Raw genomic sequence first — 9,559 nt, 5'->3', positions numbered from 1 at the left:
CAGGAGTGGTTTTGGTTGAACTTCAGTGTATGCAGTTGGCCCTGATCATGGAGCACAGCTCAGAGAGAAATAGTTTATATTGAATGCTTTACTGGCCTGAATGGTGGCCTCCAAAAAGCTCTATCTATGCACTAATCCCTGGAACCCATGCATGTCACCTTACAGGGCAAAAGTGAACGTTAACTGTATGGCTTAGTCTGTTTGGGCTGCTACAATACAATACCACATATGGTGGCTTAGACAACAGAAATTTATGGCTCACAGTTCTGGAGGTGGAGAAGTCCTAGGTCATGGTGCTAGCAGATCTGGTATGTGATGAGGGCACTCCTCCCGGAACACAGAGAACTGTTTTCTCATATCCTCACATGGTGGAAAGCACAGGGAGAAGTTGCAAGCTCTTATGTGTCTTCTGTAGGATTCGTGTCCTATTCATGAGGGCTTTACTGTAATGACCTAATCACCTCTCAAAGACCTCACTTGCTGATACCATCACACTGGGGATTAGGATTTCAGCGTACAAATTTTAGAGGGACCCAAACATTTAGATAGTTAAGGGTATTGGGAGGAAGTGCTCATCCTGGATGATCTGGGTGGGCTCTAACTGCAATCACAAGTATCCTTATAGGAGAGTGGCCAGGGAGTCTTCAGACAGAAGAGGAGAAAGCAGTGTGCCCAGGGAGGCAGTGATTGGAATGAGGTGACAAGCCAAAGAATTCCTGGAGCCACCAGAAGCTAAAAGAGGCAATGAGGAATTCTCTCCTAGAGGCTTTGGAGTGAGCATGGATCTGCCAACACCTTGATTTTGGAACTTATGACCTCTAGAATGATGAGAGAATACATTTCTGTTGTTTTAAGCACATTAAGTTTGTTATAATTTGTTACAGCAGCCACAGGAAACTGATACAAGCATTTTAGTAAAAAAATATAGGTAACTAGGGAGCGTAGAATCAAGCAGAAGGAGTAACTGAAGGCTTCTAAAAGCATGTAGATGGTTTGCCCAATGCCAAGTCATCATCCTCACATCAAAGGTAACTTAGAGATCATTTCACTGTATGTTTTATATGACAGAGAGGAAAGCTCAAGATCACTGACATTCATTGGCCTCCCAAAGGTGAGTGGCAGAACTGTGACAAGCGCTCAAGTCTCCCAAGGACCCCAAGGCTCCCTTTATCAGCCCTCATGGCCACTCAGTTAAAAATGGCACACTGTTCAATATAATTCTATTTCTAATTGTAAAATGTTGAAATATGGCTAAGTCTCTAATAATAGCTTCAGCTGAATTATGTTACCTTATTATTTTTTATTTCAATTTTTTTTTGAGTATAGTTGGCCCACAATGCTAGTTTGGGGTGTACAACATAGTGGTTCAGCTTCTTTAAATGTTATGCTACACGCACCCCAAGTGTAGCTAAAATCTGCCCCCATACAGTGCTACTACAGTATAATTGACTATATTCCCTATGTGCTGTACCTTTCAAAATCAATTTTTTTTTAATTTTTAATTTAAATTCAATTAATTGACACATAGTGTAATATTGTTAGGGTACCGGGAAGTCATTAAAAATATTCTAGTCATCGAAATAGATACTATAAAAATTTAAGAATGTACAGGGAAGTGAATTCACAGTATACTTTTAGGGAAAAAAAGAAATTCACACAGAAGAATTCTGAGCACAATCTCATTTTTATAAAGAAATCATAAAAGATACTTCAAAATATAGATTTGAAAGGCTATACACCAAAGTGTTACTTGTAGTTCTCTGTGATCACAAGGATTAGAGATGGCTTTTATTTTTCTTTATTTTTATCATTTCTCTATAATAAATACATATTGATTTTATAATAAAAAAGGTTTTTGTTCTTAAGTTTCAAGGAACTCTTATTGTATGTCTATCCCTCAGGTGCTGCTCAGGAGACCAGATATAGACATCTATATTTCATCTGAAGATTAAGTTAGGGGGTTGGGATTTAGGGCTAGTACAAGGCAGGAGGTAAAGTAAGAATGAACAGCAAAGAAATGAGAATAAATATGGTTGACAGATGTAAAAAAAGGGGGGGGAGCAGATACACAGGCTGGAAGGTAGCAAGTCTGTAAAGGGCCTTGACATCTTCTCAGTTAGCTAGCTATGTATCCTGTTTTATATTGCCCTAATCAATTCCAGTGAATAGATTACTTTGAAGACCCAAAGTTTTTCTCTAAGTCCGATCTCAGGGCAGTCTCTGGAACATCTAGGCATCATAGTCTGAATGGCATAAAGATGCACCTTCCATGAAGATGGGAGTCTGCTGAAGTCGGCCTGACCAGGGAGGGGATGGCTAGTGATAAGAGTGAGGGGTGCCTTGACCTGAGAACAGGAGAGAATTTAGTCAAGAAGCAAAAGTGTATGCAGATCTATGTCTGTATTCATGTGACCTTCAGCCCTTATGCTACCTTGCTGGCCTTAGGAATTTGGTGAAATTAGTTTTTCATTGAGAGTTGACTTTTGAACAGGGCAGAAGAGAGGATCAAGAGCACTCCAACCCGAAACTAGAATGATAAGAAAAGTAAATCTTTAAAAAAAAAAAATTACTGGTGTTTTGTATCTTGCCCCATAGCCGGTTCTAGCTGTGCTTATAGCCGAAATAAATTGTTATTCATAGCCTCTTTTGGGGATTGTAAATTGATATGACATACTTTTACTGGGAAACAGTTTGGCACATTTAGCAATTTGTCCAAACTCTTGAGGACATAATTTGAAAAGCAGACAAAAATCGTGTATAAATATGCCATCACTGTGATGTTCATAATATTGAAAACCTAAACAAATTAAATATTCAATGTTAGATGAATGATTAAGTATTATATGATAGATTAATATGATGGACTTTTTTGTAGTCATTAAGAATTATGTTTATAAATAATTTAGTGAAAAAAGCAAGTTATTGTACATGAAACTTTATACTAACCACACATAATTTGCATTTGTGTATGTGTGTGGGTATATATATATATGTATACATATATACACGTATGTATATACATATATATACACATCCATACAGAAAATCCTTTGAAGGGTAGCTTTCATTTATTAAATTTATAAAAAATTAGCTTATGCATACCACTTTGCAAGAGTGTATCTATTGGATGCAGTGAAATATATAAATAATGTCATATTGATCCTTCTCTTCGCAAAGTAATGAATACCTTATTTTTTCTATATCAGAAGTTCCAAAATATTAAAGATACAGACTAATTGGAAAAATGGAGAAAACATCAAAATAAATTTCCTTCTTTATTTTAAAAGAATGGCGTATATTGATAGAATTCATTTCCTCTGTGTTTTAACAAGTTATTATTTGTAGGTAAATTCTATTAATGCTAGGATAGTTCTTCATAGTTCTGGGTCCTGGAAGAGACAAAATATGAAATACAAAGTCTCCCAGCTAATGAATTCCTTAGAGGCATGCCTTAACACACACACAAAGTAAAACAGGAAAGATTTATAAATAGAATTGCCAACATTAAAATTTCCTCCATATCAAATAATGATTGACATCTTTACTTTCTCATGGACACTGCCTGGCTAACAAAGAATTCCCTGGCATATAGAGGCTGCAATTGTTGTCAACTACTCAGAAGCCTACTCTCTCCTTTCCTCCCTATTAGCAGCCTTTCCTTGCTAAGGTAACTCTCATTTTGTCATATTATAAAAGGCTATGCATTTCAAGAAAGGCTGGATCAGAAGGCAAATCTCGCTGTGTCTAAATCAATCATGGTAGCAACATTCCCCACACCACTGATACGTGAGGTGGTTCTCATCAATGAGATGTGACGAGAAGTCTGCAGATGTTGCTTCTGGGAAGAGTTCTTAGCTCTTAAAGTAATAGGGAAGGGATAATGCCTTTTCTTTCTTATGGATATAGATGCGGGGGGATGTGATGCTGCAGCCATCTTGCAACTATGAAGAAGCTAGACAAACATTAAGAATGACCGAGTAAAAGCTCGGAAGAATGTATGTCTTTTTCAAGACACTTTTCAAGATCCTGAATTAGCCGATTAGGAGCTACCCCAGAGCTATCCTACCTTATACTTCTTTTTATGTGAAGTGACAAAGCTCTTTTATGGTTTAAGTTCTTCTGAGTTGGATATTCTGTTGTTCAAATAATTTGAACTGATATTGAAGGTAAAGAAACTGTTGAGTTGAATTCAGTTATAAGTATTACGTGAGGTCTGGGTTCCACCAGTAGACGCAAAGTGCCGGGAGAAAGTTAGAGAGGGGCCTGTTCATATAGGAGTTTAGGATCTGCATTAAAGCTTCGCAGTGGTGAGAAGCCGTTAGTGGTTCTGAACAAGAAAGTGGTAAGATTTGATTTTGCTACTTTAATGCATTTCTGTGTGTCCTCAATTGTTTCCTCTACCCTATTTGGAGTTAATTCTTCAAATATAATAAAGCCGTTTGCTTCTGTTCTTCCCATCTTTTCCCTTAGCCATTTGCCTTTTCATTGATCTTTTATAAGTCTTATGATCTTAACCCTAATGCTATTAATCCAGCTCTCAACTTTTGACCGTATTTCTCTTCTGTTCTCTCTTCTGTTTGGCCCTTGGCTCTGGGTATGCTTTTCAGGGCTTTTAGTCTCTCCAAATATAAAAGTCTTTTAAATGCACAAGGTCAGGGTGAGGGCTGCATTTACTAAAGTGAATACCAATGTAATTGAAGAATCTCTTTGCAAACTAATAATTAGTCTTGAATGAATTTTTCTTTTAAATTGAATTTCCATGCTAAGAATTGATTTTTTAGAAGGCCAACTACAAATGAATATTTTTTTTCTCATTTTGAATTCTTCATCTTTTTCATAATATGGAGTCCTTAGATTCTCTCTGAAGACTTAAATTTGCTACTCATATTTCTGTGGAATTTGGAGCTTGAGTGAAATACAATGTATTTAAAATTGAGATGCCTTTTCCTTTTCCTCTTCTCTGCAATTACGTTGTGTTCTGTTACATATCCTCTGGAATATGCCTGCTTAAACATTTAAGCAATATTCATCAAAGACCTTTTAGATTTTATTTCCTTGAATAATTAAAATAGAACTAAACAGATCTGTGCATCACAAGGGCATTGGTTTCAAGCCTGTTGGCTGTTCTGCTACATTGGGGAAATTGCATGTCGAACATCAGTTTAATTATAGAGCATTTAATAAGTTTACTGACGTTATGACATCAATGGAAAAGGTTCTTTTTTTTTTTTTTTAAGCCTTGATTTACTTAAAGGTCAGTGACTTGATTAAGAAATGAGACGTAGGCAGCAGTGACCTGCCTTTCAATAGAGTTGGGCATACTTACATCCTTTTGAGACTTCATTCTCCACTTTCTGGGCATTTTAGCAGTGGTACCTACCAGGCTGAAGTTGTAGTGGGAGAACCCTCCTATCTGACCTTCCTTTGTAGAGTGCAAAAGCAAAAATAAAGATTCCCCTCGCTTCTGTCTTTTAAGGATCATAAATTATTTTGTTTTGCTGCAAGCATGCTGGCTGATTCACTTCTAAAAGGAAGAAGGCTAATATTTTCCAAATGGACTCATGTGCTCTCTGACAAGGCACATTATGGCAAGACATTCTCATCTTTTCTATGGAAAGCCTAGAGCACAAATGCGTTACTTCACCAGCACTATCTACATTTATTCATTTACTTACTCATTTAACACCCACTGTGTAAGAAATTCTGCAGTGTTTCTCAATGTACATAACCTCATTTATTATTCACGTCCATCTGTGAAATAGCCTTTTTTGGGGGAAATATTATTCCCATTTTACAGATTAAGAAATTGAGGCTCAGAAAGATTATAACTTGCCTAATACTATACTGCTTATTTGGTTGTTTAAGATCATTTGAAATCAGTGAGGATTAAGTGATAGGCAGTTTTGAAAGAACAAAGATAGAAGCTTGTTTAATAGGATTAAAAGAATAGATAAAACAGACAAAAAGGCCGAAGAAGAGAAGGCCCTGGGAAGGTTGACTTTATCGTCCTGCCATGCGCTGGTCCACAAAGCAGCCTATCCCAAGAACTGTCCTCTGTGCAGACTTTTCTTCTGTCTAGCCTCTTCTATATTTATCCAGTCCTCTCCTTTTTGAAGATCGCATGCACTCTCGTCATTTTATTTCTCTCTGAAGAGCTTCCTGTAGCCATTCCAAAAGCTGGACCTAAAAGGTCTGTTAGCAACAAATTTTCTCCCTTTCCTGCCACCTGAGAATGGGTCTATTTCCCTTTCATTCCTAAAGGATCATTTCACCCGATATAAGATATGGGTTGCTAGTTCATTTCTTTCAGTATTTGAAAAATGTTGTGCCACTTTCCTCTGGTCCCCTTGGTTTCATGTGAGACATCTCCTGTCATTTAAATTGTTTTTCCTTTTACTGTTAATGCATCATTTCTCTCTGGTTGCTTTAAAGATTTTTTTCCTTTGTTTTCAGTTTAATCATGGTGTGTCTTAATACAGATTTCTTTGGGCTTATCCTGTTGATAGTTTTCTCAACTTCTTGTATCTGTATGTTTGTGCGTTCCACCCTGGTTTGAGAGATTTTCCGACCTAACTTCTCTGAATTATTTTTCAGTCTGCTCTCCTGTTTTTCTGGAACTTTGATAAAATGAACATTAGATCTTTTGTCATTATGCCACAGAATGCTGATGCTCTGTTCTTTTTTTTTTTTTTGAGTGTAATTGACATACAATGTTACATTAGTTTCAGATATACAACATAATGATTCAGCAGCTCTATACATTATACTGTGCTCACCACGAGTGCAGCTACTGTCTGTCCTTGTACAATGCTAGTATAATACCTTTGACTATATTCCCTATGCTGTACCTTTCATCCCCAAGACTTATTCATTCCATAACTGGATGTCCGTACCTCCCAGTCCCCTTCACCCATTTTGCCCATCCCTCTCCCCCCATCCCTGTGGCAATCATTAGTTCTCTGTATTTATGGGTCTGTTTCTGTTTTCGTTGTTGTTGTTGTATTTCTTTGTTTTTATTTTTGTTTTTAGATTCCACGTTTAAGTGCAATTGTATGGTATTTGTCTTTGTCTGACTGATTTCACTTAGCATAGTACCGTCTAGGTCCATCCATGTTGTCCCAAATGGCAAGATCTTATTCTTTTTTATGGCCTAGTAATTTTCCTGTGTGTGTGTGTGTGTACATGATATCTTTATCCATTCACCTATTGGTGGACACTTAAGTTGCTTCTGTATTTTGGGTATTATAAATGATTCTGCAATAAACATAGGGGTTATATTTGAATTAGTGTTTTCATTTTCTTTGGGTAAATCCCCAGTAGTGGGATTACTGGTTCATATGGTATTCCTACTTTTAATTTTTTGAGGAACCTCCATACTGTTTCCACAGTGGTTGCGCCAATTTACATTCCCACCAATAATGCACAAAGGTTCCCTTTTCTCCACATCCTCTTAAGACTTGTTATTTCTTGTCTTTTTGATACTAACCGTTCTGACTGGTGTGAGGTGGTATCTCGTTATGGTTTTAATTTGCATTTCCCTGATAATTAGTGATGTGGAGCATCTTTTCATGAGTATTGTGTTCTTTGGAAAAATGGCTACTCAAATCCTCTGCCCATTTTCATCATTTTATTTGTTTTTCTGGTGTCGAGCTGTATGTTTTTATATATATTTCGGGTATTAACCCTTCTTTGGATATATTGTTTGCAAATATCTTCTCCCATTCAGTAGCTTGCTTTTTTGTTTTGTTGATGGTTTTCTTCACTGTGCACAAGAGACTGTTCATTTTTGTTGCAGTCTTCTGTTGTTTAGATTGGGTGAATTCTATTGATCTATTTTCAGATTTACTAATTCTATCCTCTGTTATCTCCATTCTACTTTTGAGATCATTTAATGAGGTGTTTTTTTTAATTTCAGTTATTGTATTTTTCACTTCTATGCTTTGCATTTGGTTCTTTTTTAAAAAAATTTTTCTTTGCTCAGTTTTTCTACCTTTTCTTTTGTTTCAAGAGAATTCATAACTGGTTGTTGAAGCATTTTTATGACAGATGCTTTCAAATCCTTGTCAGATAATTTCAGCATCTGAGTCATCATGGTATCAGCATTAATTGATTGTCTTTTCTTATTCAGATCATGATTTTCCTCATTTTTGGTATCTGTTATATCCTGGACATGTTAGTTATTTTGATAGGAGATTGTTGATCTTACTTAATTTCCAATTCAGATAGATTTGTTGCTTAGGTACATTGCAGAGTTCTGTTCTACTTTTGTGCGCTTCCGTTCCGATGACAGCTCACAGATCCCTTGCAATGTTAATTTGCTCTGCTTCATTATTCTGGTCATTATTCTGGTAGTGCTGGGACTCAGTCTCTGCCGGTGCTATATTCATGGGCAAAAGGCACTACCCTTCTATCACAGTCCCTGTTCTGGGTAGGCAAGAGGGCAGAAGCCACTGAGTCTGGGTCTCTCTATGCCACTAGGTAGAGGCCAGAGAAGCAGGGCTCCGCTGAAGCTGTCACTTCCAGATTAGATTACCACCTAGGGCCTCAATCGTGGGGTGGGGGCTGTAGTGTTTTGAAGTTTTGCTATAGCTCCTGGTGATGGTAGTCCTCTACCCACATTGCCCTGGTTCCAGAATGGAACTCTGATGGCTTGGGGTCTCCTAGTGCTAGTGGATCAAACTGCTGTCAAGTCAGGTTGTGAAGTAGAAGCTTGTATCGTTCAGGTCTGTCTTGTGGGCTGTTGCTGGCTGGTTGGGCAATTGCTGGGGTCTCGGTTGTGAAACAGAGCCTGGGACTCCCCATTATGCCTCTTTTGGGCTTTATTTTCTCTGTCCTCCCTCCCTCCCCCTTTTCTTTCTTCCTCTCCAGTACCTAGTCTGGGAGTATATGAGAAATAATAAAGAGACTCTGAGAACTTATATTGTCATTCCTCAGTTCCTGAGGTTCCTAGCTGGTCTCCTCTTCCAGCTTTCAGAGTTATCATTGTCTGATGAAGAATTTCCAGGATATTTTATTTATAGGAGAGAATCAGGGAATAGTTAGTCTCTGCCCTATTTTAGAAACAGAAGTCTCCCTAAACTCATTTTAATCAGTACATGTTTGCTGGGAAATTAGGGTTTCTGTTTGAAATTTCTACAATCATTCACATAGGTCAACATTGGTGTTTATATAATAGCCAATAAAGGGTAACACCTCTACTTGTCTCTGCCATAGTGTATTTTAAAAAAAATCTGATTCAGCCCCTTTTTCTGAATTAGAAGGGATAACAAAGGAATGGAAATTAGGAATAAGGAGCCTAAGATTCTAAGCTGGGAGCCTCAAACTTGTTTTGAAACATATATGTAGGGGTGCCTGGGTGGCTCAATCCTTAAGCGTCTGCCTTGGGCTCAGGTCATGATCCCAGCGTTCTGGGATCGAGCCCCGCCTCGAGCCCCCTCTCGGGCTCCCTGCTCAGCAGGAAGCCTGCTTCTCCCTCTCCCACTGCCCCTGCTTGTGTTCCCTCTCTTGATGCCTCTCTCTCTGTCAAATAAATAAATAAAATCTTAAAAAAAAAAAAAAA

The sequence above is a fragment of the Ursus maritimus genome, unplaced genomic scaffold, assembly GCF_017311325.1.
Source record: "Ursus maritimus isolate PB19 unplaced genomic scaffold, ASM1731132v1 scaffold_18, whole genome shotgun sequence".
In the NCBI taxonomy this organism is placed as follows: Eukaryota; Metazoa; Chordata; class Mammalia; order Carnivora; family Ursidae; genus Ursus; species Ursus maritimus.
This window is presented reverse-complemented; position numbering follows the sequence as displayed.